This window comes from Zea mays, chromosome 2 (assembly GCF_902167145.1).
Source record: "Zea mays cultivar B73 chromosome 2, Zm-B73-REFERENCE-NAM-5.0, whole genome shotgun sequence".
Taxonomy (NCBI): domain Eukaryota; kingdom Viridiplantae; phylum Streptophyta; class Magnoliopsida; order Poales; family Poaceae; genus Zea; species Zea mays.
Window position 1 is genome coordinate 29,249,913 of NC_050097.1, and position 13,236 is coordinate 29,263,148.

Sequence of the window (13,236 nt, forward strand, 5' to 3'; positions counted from 1 at the left end):
ACAAAAGAGTAATGCTCACAAAAATGTGCAACACGAGATCGAGTAGTTACCCCCTTATGAATATCGCCGAGTATGGTGTCGACGGGGTGATCTCGTTGGATTGCTTGGTGGACTCTTGGGTGTGGCGGCCTTTGTTCTTCATCCTCCTTGTCTTGATTATTTGCATCTCCCCCTTGATTATTGCCGTCATCTTGAGGTGGCTCATTTGCTTGATCTTCTACTTCATCAACCTGAGCTTCATCCTCATTTTGAGTCGGTGGAGATACTTGCATGGAGGAGGATGGTTGATCTTGTGCATTGGGAGGCTCTTCGGATTCCTTAGGACACACATCCCCAATGGACATGTTCCTTAGCGCGATGCACGGAGCCTCTTCTTCACCTATCTCATCAAGATCAACTTGCTCTACTTGAGAGCCGTTAGTTTCATCAAACACAACGTCACAAGAAACCTCAACTAGTCCCGAGGACTTGTTAAAGCCTCTATATGCCCTTGTGTTTGAATCATATCCTAGTAAAAAGCCTTCTATAGTCTTAGGAGCAAATTTAGATTTTCTACCTCTTTTAACAAGTATAAAGCATTTGCTACCAAAGACTCTAAAATATGAAATATTGGGCTTTTTACCGGTTAGGAGTTCATAGGATGTCTTCTTGAGGATTCGGTGTAGATACAACCGGTTGATGGCGTAGCAAGCGGTGTTGACCGCCTCGGCCCAAAACCGATCTGAAGTCTTGTACTCATCAAGCATGGTTCTTGCCATGTCCAATAGAGTTCTATTCTTCCTCTCCACTACACCATTTTGTTGTGGCGTGTAGTGAGAGGAGAACTCATGCTTGATGCCCTCCTCCTCAAGGAAGCCTTCAATTTGAGAGTTCTTGAACTCCGTCCCGTTGTCGCTTCTAATTTTCTTGATCCTTAAGCCGAACTCATTTTGAGCCCGTCTCAAGAATCCTTTTAAGGTCTCTTGGGTTTGAGATTTTTCCTGCAAAAAGAATACCCAAGTGAAGCGAGAGTAATCATCCACTATTACAAGACAATACTTACTCCCGCCGATGCTTATGTAAGCAATCGGGCCGAATAAATCCATGTGGAGTAGCTCAAGCGGCCTGTCGGTCGTCATGATGTTCTTGTGTGGATGATGGGCACCAACTTGCTTTCCTGCTTGGCATGCGCTACAAACCCTGTCTTTCTCAAAATGAACATTGGTTAGTCCTAAAATGTGCTCTCCCTTTAGAAGCTTATGAATATTCTTCATCCCAACATGGGCTAGTCAGCGGTGCCAGAGCCAACCCATGTTAGTCTTAGCAATTAAGCAAGTGTCGAGTTCAGCTCTATCAAAATCTACCAAGTATAGCTGACCCTCCAACACTCCCTTAAATGCTATTGAATCATCACTTCTTCTAAAGACAGTGACACCTACATCAGTGAAAAGACAGTTGTAACCCATTTTGCATAATTGAGATACAGAAAGCAAATTGTAATCTAATGAATCTACAAGAAAAACATTGGAGATAGAATGGTCAGGAGATATAGCAATTTTACCCAATCCTTTGACCAAACCTTGGTTTCCATCCCCGAATGCGATCGCTCGTTGGGGATCTTGGTTTTTCTCGTAGGAGGAGAACATCTTCTTCTCCCCTGTCATGTGGTTTGTGCACCCGCTGTCGAGTATCCAACTTGAGCCCCTGGATGCATAAACCTACAAAACAAGTTTAGTTCTTGACTTTAGGTACCCAAACGGTTTTGGGTCCTTTGGCATTAGAAACAAGAACTTTGGGTACCCAAACACAAGTCTTGGAGCCCTTGTGTTTGCCCCCAACAAACTTGGCAACTACCTTGCCGGATTTGTTAGTTAAAACATATGATGCATCAAAAGTTTTGAATGAAATGTCATGATTATTTGATGCATTAGGAGTTCTCTTCTTAGGCAACTTAGCACGGGTTGGTTGCCTAGAACTAGATGTCTCACCCTTATACATAAAAGCATGGTTTGGGCCAGAGTGAGACTTCCTAGAGTGAATTCTCCTAATCTTGCTCTCGGGATAACCGGCAGGATACAAAATGTAACCCTCGTTATCCTGAGGCATGGGAGCCTTGCCCTTAACAAAATTAGACAATCTTTTAGGAGGGCATTAAGTTTGACATTGTCTCCCCTTTGGAAGCCAATGCCATCCTTGATGCCAGGGCGTCTCCCATTGTAAAGCATACTACGAGTAAATTTAAATTTTTCATTCTCTAAGTTATGCTCGGCAATTTTAGCATCTAATTTTGCTATATGATCATTTTGTTGTTTAATTAAAGACATGTGATCATGAATAGCATTAATATCAACATCTCTACATCTAGTACAAATAGATACATGCTCAACGATAGATGTAGAGGGTTTGCAAGATTTTAATTCTACAACCTTAGCGTGTAATATATCGTTTTCACTCCTAAGGTTAGAAATAGTAACATTGCAAATATCAAAATCTTTAGCCTTAGCAAGCAATTTCTCATTTTCAATCCTAAGGCTAACAAGAGAAACATTCAAGTCATCAATCCTAGCAAGTAAATCAACATTATCATCTCTAGGATTGGAAGTTGAAACATTACAAACATGAGAATCAACCTTAGCAATTAATTTCGCATTTTCATTTCTTAGGTTGGCAATAGTGTCATGGCATGTGCTTAGCTCACTAGATAATTTCACACATTTTTCTACCTCTAGAGCATAAGCATTCTTAACCTTAACATGCTTTTTATTTTCCTTGATTAGAAAGTCCTCTTGGGAGTCCAAGAGATCATCCTTTTCATGGATGGCACTAATTAGCTCATTTAGTTTTTCCTTTTGTTCCATGTTATGGTTGGCAAAAAGAGTACGCAAATTATCTTCCTCATCACTAGCATTATCATCACTAGAAGATTCATATTTAGTGGAGGATTTTGATTTAACCTTCTTCCTTTTGCCGTCCTTTGCCATGAGGCACTTGTGGCCGACGTTGGGGAAGAGGAGGCCCTTGGTGACGTGAGAGCACCTAGAGGGGGGGGTGAATAGGTGATCCTGTAAAAACTTAAACTTAAGCCACAAAAACTTGTTAAGGGTTAGTACAAGTATGGCCAAGTGGCTAGAGAGAACTCAAAACACGATAACCACAAGAAAGCAATCACAGAGTTGACACGGTGGTTATCCCGTGGTTCGGCCAAGTACAAAACTTGCCTACTCCACGTTGTGGCGTCCCAATGGACGAGAGTTGCACTCAACTCCTCTCAAGTGATCCAATGATCAACTTGAATACCACGGTGTTTTTCTTTCCTTTGATCTTTTCCCGTTTGCGAGGAATCTCCACAACTTGGAGTCTCTCGCCCTTACAATTGAGTTCACAAAGAAATACGGAGTAAGGTGGGAATGAGCAACGCACACAAGACTCGAAAATCAGAGCAACACCACGCACACAAGTCACAACAAGAGCTCGCAACGCAACACAAAGAGTTCACAACTCCACAAGAGCTCTATATGCTATCACAATGAAACGAATGCGTGAGATTGATGTCTTGGTGCTTAGAAGAGTTGTAGGAATGCTTGGTGTGCTCCTCCATGCGCCTAGGGGTCCCTTTTATAGCCCCAAGGCAGCTAGGAGCCGTTGAGAACACATCTGGAAGGCTATCCTTGCCTTCTGTCGTCGGGCACACCGGACAGTCCGGTGCACACCGGACACTGTCCGGTGCCCGATTTGTTTCCTTAAATGGCGAAGCCGACCGTTGCCGACCGTTGCAGATCTGACGCACCGGACAGTCCGGTGCACACCGGACAGTCCGGTGCTTCCTTCCGACCGTTGGCTCGGCCACGTGTCGCGCGCCGATCGCGCAGCCGACCGTTGGCCCGGCCGACCGTTGGCTCACCGGACAGTCCGGTGCACACCGGACAGTCCGGTGAATTTTAGCCGAAGTCGCCGGAGAATAACCCGAGAGCGGCCTCTTCGGCCGAGGCAGCCTGGCGCACCGGACACTGTCCGGTGCACCACCGGACACTGTCCGGTGCACCACCGGACAGTCCGGTGCCCCAGACCGAAACAGCCCCTTGGCTGCACACAGCTAAGTCTTCTCTTCTTCTTCTTCTTTCTGTTTCTAACACTTAGACAAATATATTAGTACACAAAACCAATGTACTAAGGCTTAGAAACATACCTTTACTTGTGATTTGCAACTTGTCCATCCATGGGCATATTTTCACATATTGGCACCTGTGTTTGCACTTAATCACCAAAATACTTAGAAATGGCCCAAGGGCACATTTCCCTTTCAATCTCCCCCTTTTTGGTGATTTATGCCAACACAACATAAAGCAACTAGAACAAGTGCAAAATCACTTCAAATAAAAACTCAAATTGGTTTTGATTCAATTTTGGCATATATGGATCATCCTTTGCCACCACTTGGTTTGTTTTTGCAAATCAAATTCAAATCTCTATCTCTAAGTCAAACACACATGTTGAAGTATAAAGAGAGTCATTCAAAAAGAGATTGATCAAAGATTTCAAAAACTCCCCCTATTTCCCATAATCAATACTTCTCCCCACAAGAAGTCAACTTTTGACAATAGAGACAATAAGAGACAATAAAAGCTTTTGACAAAACAAAAACTCTATTCTACTATTTTCAAAATCTCTCAAGTGGTAGCTGATCCATTTATCACTTTGGCCTTTATTTTCTCCCCCTTTGGCATCAAGCACCAAAACGGGATTAATCTTGGCCTGTTAACCCCATTGCCTCACCAAAGTCTTCAATTAAGAGCAAATGGCAATAAGATTTCATGAGATGAACTTGGAATTAGTTACCCTCTCATCGGAGTGCAGTGGAAGTCTTTCATGGTCCAAGTCCACCTTTTCCCTTTCAATCCTCCTTCGAGACTCAATCAAGCAAACTCAAGCAAATGGTTAGTCTCAAAGGGTCAAGTTGTGACACATCTCCCCCTAAACATGTGCATCACTTTGCAACGGACTTGTGAGGTCCAGGGAGTGTTGGTACAACTTGAGCACCACAATAAGCAACAAAATGCAGAATGAACCTGATCAAATGCATAAACACATGTATGCTACAATTCAATCCAAGTTCCGCGAATCTAAGACATTTAGCTCACTACGCAACCTGCAAAAGGTCTTCTCATCTAGAGGCTTAGTGAAGATATCGGCTAGCTGGTTCTCGGTGCTAACATGAAACACTTCGATATCTCCCTTTTGCTGGTGGTCTCTCAAAAAGTGATGCCGGATGTCTATGTGCTTTGTGCGGCTGTGTTCAACAGGATTTTCCGCCATGCGGATAGCACTCTCATTATCACATAGGAGTGGGACTTTGCTCAGATTGTAGCCAAAGTCCCTGAGGGTTTGCCTCATCCAAAGTAGTTGCGCGCAACACTGTCCTGCGGCAACATACTCGGCCTCAGCGGTGGATAGGGCAACAGAGGTTTGTTTCTTAGAGTTCCATGACACCAGGGACCTTCCTAAGAATTGGCACGTCCCCGATGTACTCTTCCTATCGACCTTACATCCAGCATAGTCGGAGTCTGAGTATCCAACTAAGTCAAAGGTAGACCCCTTTGGATACCAGAGCCCGAAGCAAGGCGTAGCAACCAAATATCTAAGAATTCGCTTCACCGCCACTAAGTGACACTCCTTAGGATCGGATTGAAATCTAGCACACATGCATACACTAAGCATAATGTCCGGTCTACTAGCACATAAATAAAGCAAAGAACCTATCATTGACCGGTATGCTTTTTGATCAACGGACTTACCTCCTTTGTTGAGGTCGGTGTGTCCGTCGGTTCCCATCGGCGTCTTTGCGGGCTTGGCGTCATTCATCCCAAACCGCTTTAGCAGATCTTGTGTGTACTTCGTTTGGGAGATGAAGGTGCCGTCCTTGAGTTGCTTCACTTGGAACCCAAGGAAGTAGTTCAACTCGCCCATCATTGACATCTCGAATTTCTGCGTCATCACCCTGCTAAACTCTTCACAAGACTTTTGGTTAGTAGAACCAAATATTATGTCGTCGACATAAATTTGGCACACAAACAAATCACCATCACATGTCTTTGTAAAAAGAGTTGGATCGGCTTTCCCAACCTTGAAAGCATTAGCAATTAAGAAATCTCTAAGGCATTCATACCATGCTCTTGGGGCTTGCTTAAGTCCATAGAGCGCCTTAGAGAGCTTACACACGTGGTCGGGGTACCGTTCATCCTCAAAGCCAGGGGGTTGCTCCACGTACACCTCCTCCTTGATTGGCCCGTTGAGGAAAGCGCTCTTCACATCCATTTGGTACAACCTGAAAGAATGGTGAGCGGCATATGCTAGCAAGATTCGAATTGACTCTAGCCTAGCCACAGGAGCAAAAGTCTCCTCGAAATCCAAACCTGCGACTTGGGCATAACCTTTTGCCACAAGTCGAGCCTTGTTCCTCGTCACCACCCCGTGCTCGTCCTGTTTGTTGCGGAACACCCACTTGGTTCCCACAACATTTTGCTTCGGACGAGGCACCAGTGTCCAAACTTCATTGCGCTTGAAGTTGTTTAACTCCTCTTGCATGGCCAACACCCAGTCCGGATCTAGCAAGGCCTCTTCTACCCTAAAAGGCTCAATAGAAGAGACAAAGGAGTAATGCTCACAAAAATTAACTAATCGAGATCGAGTAGTTACTCCCTTGCTAATGTCACCCAGAATTTGGTCGACGGGATGATCCCTTTGAATCATCGCTCGAACTTGGGTTGGAGGTGCCGGTTGCGCTTCTTCCTCCATCACGTTATCATCTTGTGCTCCCCCTTGATCACACGCCTCCTTTTGATGAACCTGTTCATCGTCTTGAGTCGGGGGATGCATCATAATTGAGGAAGAGGGTTGATCTTGATCATCTTGTTCCTGTGGCCGCACTTCTCCAATCGCCATGGTTCGTATAGCGGCTGTCGGAACATCTTCTTCATCTACATCATCATAATCAACAACTTGCTCTCTTGGAGAGCCATTAGTCTCATCAAATACAACGTCGCTAGAGACTTCAACCAAACCCGATGATTTGTTGAAGACTCTATACGCCTTTGTATTTGAGTCATAACCTAACAAAAACCCTTCTACAGCTTTGGGAGCAAACTTAGAATTTCTACCCTTCTTTACTAGAATGTAGCATTTACTCCCAAATACACGAAAGTACGATACATTGGGTTTGTTACCGGTTAGTAGCTCATATGACGTCTTCTTGAGGAGGCGATGAAGGTAGACCCTGTTGATGGCGTGGCACGCCGTGTTCACGGCTTCCGTCCAAAAGCACTCGGGGGTCTTGAACTCTCCTAGCATCGTCCTCGCCATGTCGATGAGCGTCCTGTTCTTCCTCTCTACCACACCATTTTGCTGTGGTGTGTAGGGAGCGGAGAACTCGTGCTTGATCCCTTCCTCTTCAAGGAATTCCTCCACTTGAAGGTTCTTGAACTCGGACCCGTTGTCGCTTCTTATCTTTTTCACTTTGAGCTCAAACTCATTTTGAGCTCTCCTGAGGAAGCGTTTGAGAGTCCCTTGGGTTTCGGACTTTTCCTGCAAAAAGAACACCCAAGTGAAGCGGGAAAAGTCATCAACAATAACTAAACCATACTTACTTCCTCCTATGCTCAGATAGGCGACAGGTCCGAAGAGGTCCATATGCAGCAGCTCCAGGGGTCTTGAAGTGGTCATCATGTTCTTGCTGTGATGTGCTCCTCCCACTTGTTTACCTGCTTGACAAGCTGCACAAGGTCTATCTTTTTCGAAATGCACGTTAGTCAACCCTATCACGTGTTCTCCCTTTAGAAGCTTGTGAAGGTTCTTCATCCCCACATGTGCTAAGCGGCGATGCCATAGCCAGCCCATGCTAGTCTTAGCTATTAAGCATGCATCTAGACCGGCCTCTTCTTTTGCAAAATCAACTAAATAAAGTTTGCCGTCTAATACACCCTTAAAAGCTAGTGAACCATCACTTCTTCTAAAGACAGACACATCTACATTTGTAAATAGACAGTTATACCCCATATGACATAATTGACTAACAGATAGCAAATTATATCCAAGACTCTCTACTAAAAATACATTAGAGATAGAATGCTCATTAGAAATTGCAATTTTACCTAACCCTTTTACCTTGCCTTGATTCCCATCACCGAATATAATTGAATCCTGGGAATCCTTATTCTTGACGTAGGAAGTGAACATCTTCTTCTCCCCCGTCATATGGTTTGTGCATCCGCTGTCGATAATCCAGCTTGATCCCCCGGATGCATAAACCTGCAAGGCAAATTTAGGCTTGGGACTTAGGTACCCAACTCTTGTTGGGTCCTACAAGGTTAGTACAAATTTCCTTAGGGACCCAAATGCAAGTTTTGTCTCCCTTGCATTTTGCCCCTAGCTTTCTAGCAACAATTTTCTTATCCTTTCTACAAATTGCAAAGGAAGCATTCAAAGCACAATAAATTGTAGAAGGTTCATTCACTACTTTCCTAGGAGCATGAATAACATTCTTTCTAGGCACATGATGAATAGCATTTCTCCTAGACATATTTCTACCATGCATAACATGAGAACTAGAAGCAGTCATGGCATAAGAGTCATAAGCATGTGAATCAAACATATCATGACCTCTAAAAGCATTTCTAGAATATCTCCTATCATAGTACATAAAAGCATGGTTCTTTTGCACATTACTAGTCATAGGGGCCTTCCCTTTCTCCTTGGCGGGAATGGGAGCCTTATGGCTTGTTAAGTTCTTAGCTTCTCTCTTGAAGCCAAGTCCATCCTTAATTGAGGGGTGTCTACCAATTGTGTAGGCATCCCTTGCAAATTTTAGCTTATCGAAATCATTCTTGCTAGTCTTAAGTTGAGCATTAAGACTAGCCAGTTCATCATTAAGCTTGGAAATTGAAACTAGGTGTTCACTACAAGCATCAATGTCAAAATTTTTACACCTAGTACAAATTTCAACATGTTCTACACAAGAATTGGATTTATTTGCTACTTCTAATTTAGCATTTAAATCATTGTTGACACCTTTCAAAGTAGAAATGGTTTCATGACAAGTAGATAGTTCAAAAGAAAGCATTTCATTTCTTTTAACTTCTAAAGCATAGGATTTTTGTGCCTCAACAAATTTATCATGCTCTTCATACAACAAATCCTCTTGCTTTTCTAAAAGTATATTCTTTTCATTCAAGGCATCAATTAGTTCATTAATTTTGTCTATCTTAGATCTATCTAAGCCTTTGAACAAACATGAATAATCTACTTCATCCTCATCACTAGATTCTTCATCACTAGAAGAATCATAAGTATTAGCATTACGAGTGATTACCTTCTTTTCCCTTGCCATGAGGCAAGTGTGATGTTCGTTGGGGAAGAGGGCCGATTTGTTGAAGGCAGTGGCGGCGAGTCCCTCATTGTCGGAGTCGGAGGAGGAGCAATCCGAATCCCACTCCTTGCCGATATGCGCCTCGCCCTTGGCCTTCTTGTAATTCTTCTTCTTCTCCCTTTTGTTCCCCTTTTCCTGGTCACTTTCATTATCAGGACAGTTAGCAATAAAATGACCAAGCTTACCGCATTTGAAGCATGATCGCTTCCCCTTGGTCTTAGTCTTGCTTGGCTGTCCATTGCGACCCTTTAGCACCGTCTTGAAGCGCTTAATGATGAGAGCCATTTCTTCATCATTAAGCCCGGCCGCCTCAATTTGTGCCACCTTGCTTGGTAGTGCCTCCTTGCTCCTCGATGCCTTGAGAGCAATGGGTTGAGGCTCGTGGATTGGACCGTTCAACGCGTCATCGACGTACCTTGCCTCCTTGATCATCATCCGCCCGCTTACAAATTTTCCAAGAATTTCTTCGGGCGACATTTTGGTGTACCTGGGATTCTCACGAATATTATTCACCAAATGAGGATCAAGAACAGTAAAGGACCTTAGCATTAGGCGGACGACGTCGTGGTCCGTCCATCGCGTGCTTCCATAGCTCCTTATCTTGTTGACAAGGGTCTTGAGCCGGTTGTATGTTTGAGTTGGCTCCTCGCCCCTTATCATCGCGAACCGTCCAAGCTCGCCCTCCACCAACTCCATTTTGGTGAGCAAGGTAGCGTCATTTCCCTCATGAGAGATCTTGAGGGTGTCCCAGATTTGCTTGGCGTTATCCAAGCCACTCACTTTATTATATCCATCCCTGCACAATGAGGCTAGAAGAACAGTAGTAGCTTGTGCATTCTTATGGATTTGCTCATTAATGAATATAGGACTATCCGAACTATTAAAGTGCATTCCACTATCTACAATCTCCCATATACTAGGATGGAGAGAGAATAGGTGACTACGCATTTTGTGGCTCCAAAATCCGTAGTCCTCCCCATCAAGGTGTGGGGGCTTGCCGAGTGGAATGGAAAGCAAATGTGAATTTGAACTTTGCGGAATACGAGAGTAGTCAAAAGAAAAGTTAGAATTAACCGGTTTCTTTTGCTCGTAGTCGTTGTGGTCGTTGTCCTTTTGGGAAGATGTAGACTCATCACTGTCATCGTAGTAGACGATCTCCTTGATGCGTCTTGTCTTCTTCTTCTTCCCATCTCTTCGCTTGTGGCCCGAGCCCGAGTCATTTGACTTGTCATCCCTTGGCTCGTTGACGAAGGACTCCTTCTCCTTGTCGTTGATCACAATTCCCTTCCCCTTAGGATCCATCTCTTCGGGCGATTAGTCCCTTTCTTGAAGAGAACGGCTCCGATACCAATTGAGAGCACCTAGAGGGGGGTGAATAGGTGATCCTGTAAAAACTTAAACTTAAGCCACAAAAACTTGTTAAGGGTTAGTACAAGTATGGCCAAGTGGCTAGAGAGAACTCAAAACACGATAACCACAAGAAAGCAATCACAGAGTTGACACGGTGGTTATCCCGTGGTTCGGCCAAGTACAAAACTTGCCTACTCCACGTTGTGGCGTCCCAATGGACGAGAGTTGCACTCAACTCCTCTCAAGTGATCCAATGATCAACTTGAATACCACGGTGTTTTTCTTTCCTTTGATCTTTTCCCGTTTGCGAGGAATCTCCACAACTTGGAGTCTCTCGCCCTTACAATTGAGTTCACAAAGAAATACGGAGTAAGGTGGGAATGAGCAACGCACACAAGACTCGAAAATCAGAGCAACACCACGCACACAAGTCGCAACAAGAGCTCGCAACGCAACACAAAGAGTTCACAACTCCACAAGAGCTCTATATGCTATCACAATGAAACGAATGCGTGAGATTGATGTCTTGGTGCTTAGAAGAGTTGTAGGAATGCTTGGTGTGCTCCTCCATGCGCCTAGGGGTCCCTTTTATAGCCCCAAGGCAGCTAGGAGCCGTTGAGAACACATCTGGAAGGCTATCCTTGCCTTCTGTCGTCGGGCGCACCCGACAGTCCGGTGCACACCGGACACTGTCCGGTGCCCGATTTGTTTCCTTAAATGGCGAAGCCGACCGTTGCCGACCGTTGCAGATCTGACGCACCGGACAGTCCGGTGCACACCGGACAGTCCGGTGCTTCCTTCCGACCGTTGGCTCGGCCACGTGTCGCGTGCCGATCGCGCAGCCGACCGTTGGCCCGGCCGACCGTTGGCTCACCGGACAGTCCGGTGCACACCGGACAGTCCGGTGAATTTTAGCCGAAGTCGCCGGAGAATAACCCGAGAGCGGCCTCTTCGGCCGAGGCAGCCTGGCGCACCGGACACTGTCCGGTGCACCACCGGACAGTCCGGTGCCCCAGACCGAAACAGCCCCTTGGCTGCACACAGCTAAGTCTTCTCTTCTTCTTCTTCTTTCTGTTTCTAACACTTAGACAAATATATTAGTACACAAAACCAATGTACTAAGGCTTAGAAACATACCTTTACTTGTGATTTGCAACTTGTCCATCCATGGGCATATTTTCACATATTGGCACCTGTGTTTGCACTTAATCACCAAAATACTTAGAAATGGCCCAAGGGCACATTTCCCTGGCGATGTTGGCGGCGTCCTCGTCGGAGGAGGAGTCGGTGGAGCTCTCGTCGGAGTCCCACTCCCGGCAAACATGGACATCACCGCCCTTCTTCTTGTAGTACCTCTTCTTTTCTCTCCTTTTGCCCTTATTGTCGTCGCCCCTGTCACTGTCACTAGATATTGGACATTTTGCAATAAAATGACCTGGCTTACCACATTTGTAGCACACTTTCTTGGAGCGGGGTTTGTAGTCCTTCCCCCTCCTTTGCTTGAGGATTTGACGGAAGCTCTTGATGATGAGCGCCATCTCCTCGTTGTCGAGCTTGGAAGCGTCGATGGGTTGTCTACTTGATGTAGACTCTTCCTTCTTCTCCTCCGTCGCCTTGAATGCGACCGGTTGTGCTTCGGGTGTGGAGGAGGTGCCTTGCTCGATGACTTTCTTTGAGCCTTTAATCATTAGCTCAAAGCTCACAAATTTTCCTATGACTTCCTCGGGAGACATTAGCTTATATCTAGGATCACCTCGAATTAATTGAACTTGTGTAGGGTTAAGAAATATGAGGGATCTAAGAATAACTTTGATCATCTCATGGTAATCCCATTTTTCGCTCCCGAGGTTGCGCACTTGGTTCACCAAGGTCTTCAAGCGGTTGTACATAGCTTGTGGATCCTCCCCTTGGTGAAGCATGAAGCGACTGAGCTCCCCCTCGATTGTTTCCCGCTTGGTGATCTTTGTCACCTCGTCTCTCTCGTGCGCGGTCTTGAGTACGTCCCAAATTTCCTTCGCACTTTTTAACCCTTGCACCTTATTATACTCCTCTCGACTTAGAGAGGCGAGGAGTATAGTGGTGGCTTGGGAGTTAAAGTGGTGAATTTGGGCCACCTCGTCCGAGTCGTAGTCTTCATCCCCTACGGATGGTACCTGTACACCAAACTCAACAACATTCCATATGCTTGTGTGGAGTGAGGTTAGATGATGCCTCATTTTGTCACTCCACATATTATAATCTTCACCGTCAAAAACCGGTGGTTTGCCTAATGGAACGGAGAGTAAAGGAGTACGTTTTGAAACATGGGGATAGTGTAGAGGAATCTTACTATACTTCTTGCGCTCTTGGCGCTTAGAAGTAACGGACGGTGCATCGGAGTCGGAGGTTGATGGTGATGAAGAGTCGGTCTCGTAGTAGACCACTTTCCTCATCCTCGTGTGTTTGTCGCCTCTCCGATCCGACTTGTGGGAAGAGGATTTCTTCCCCTT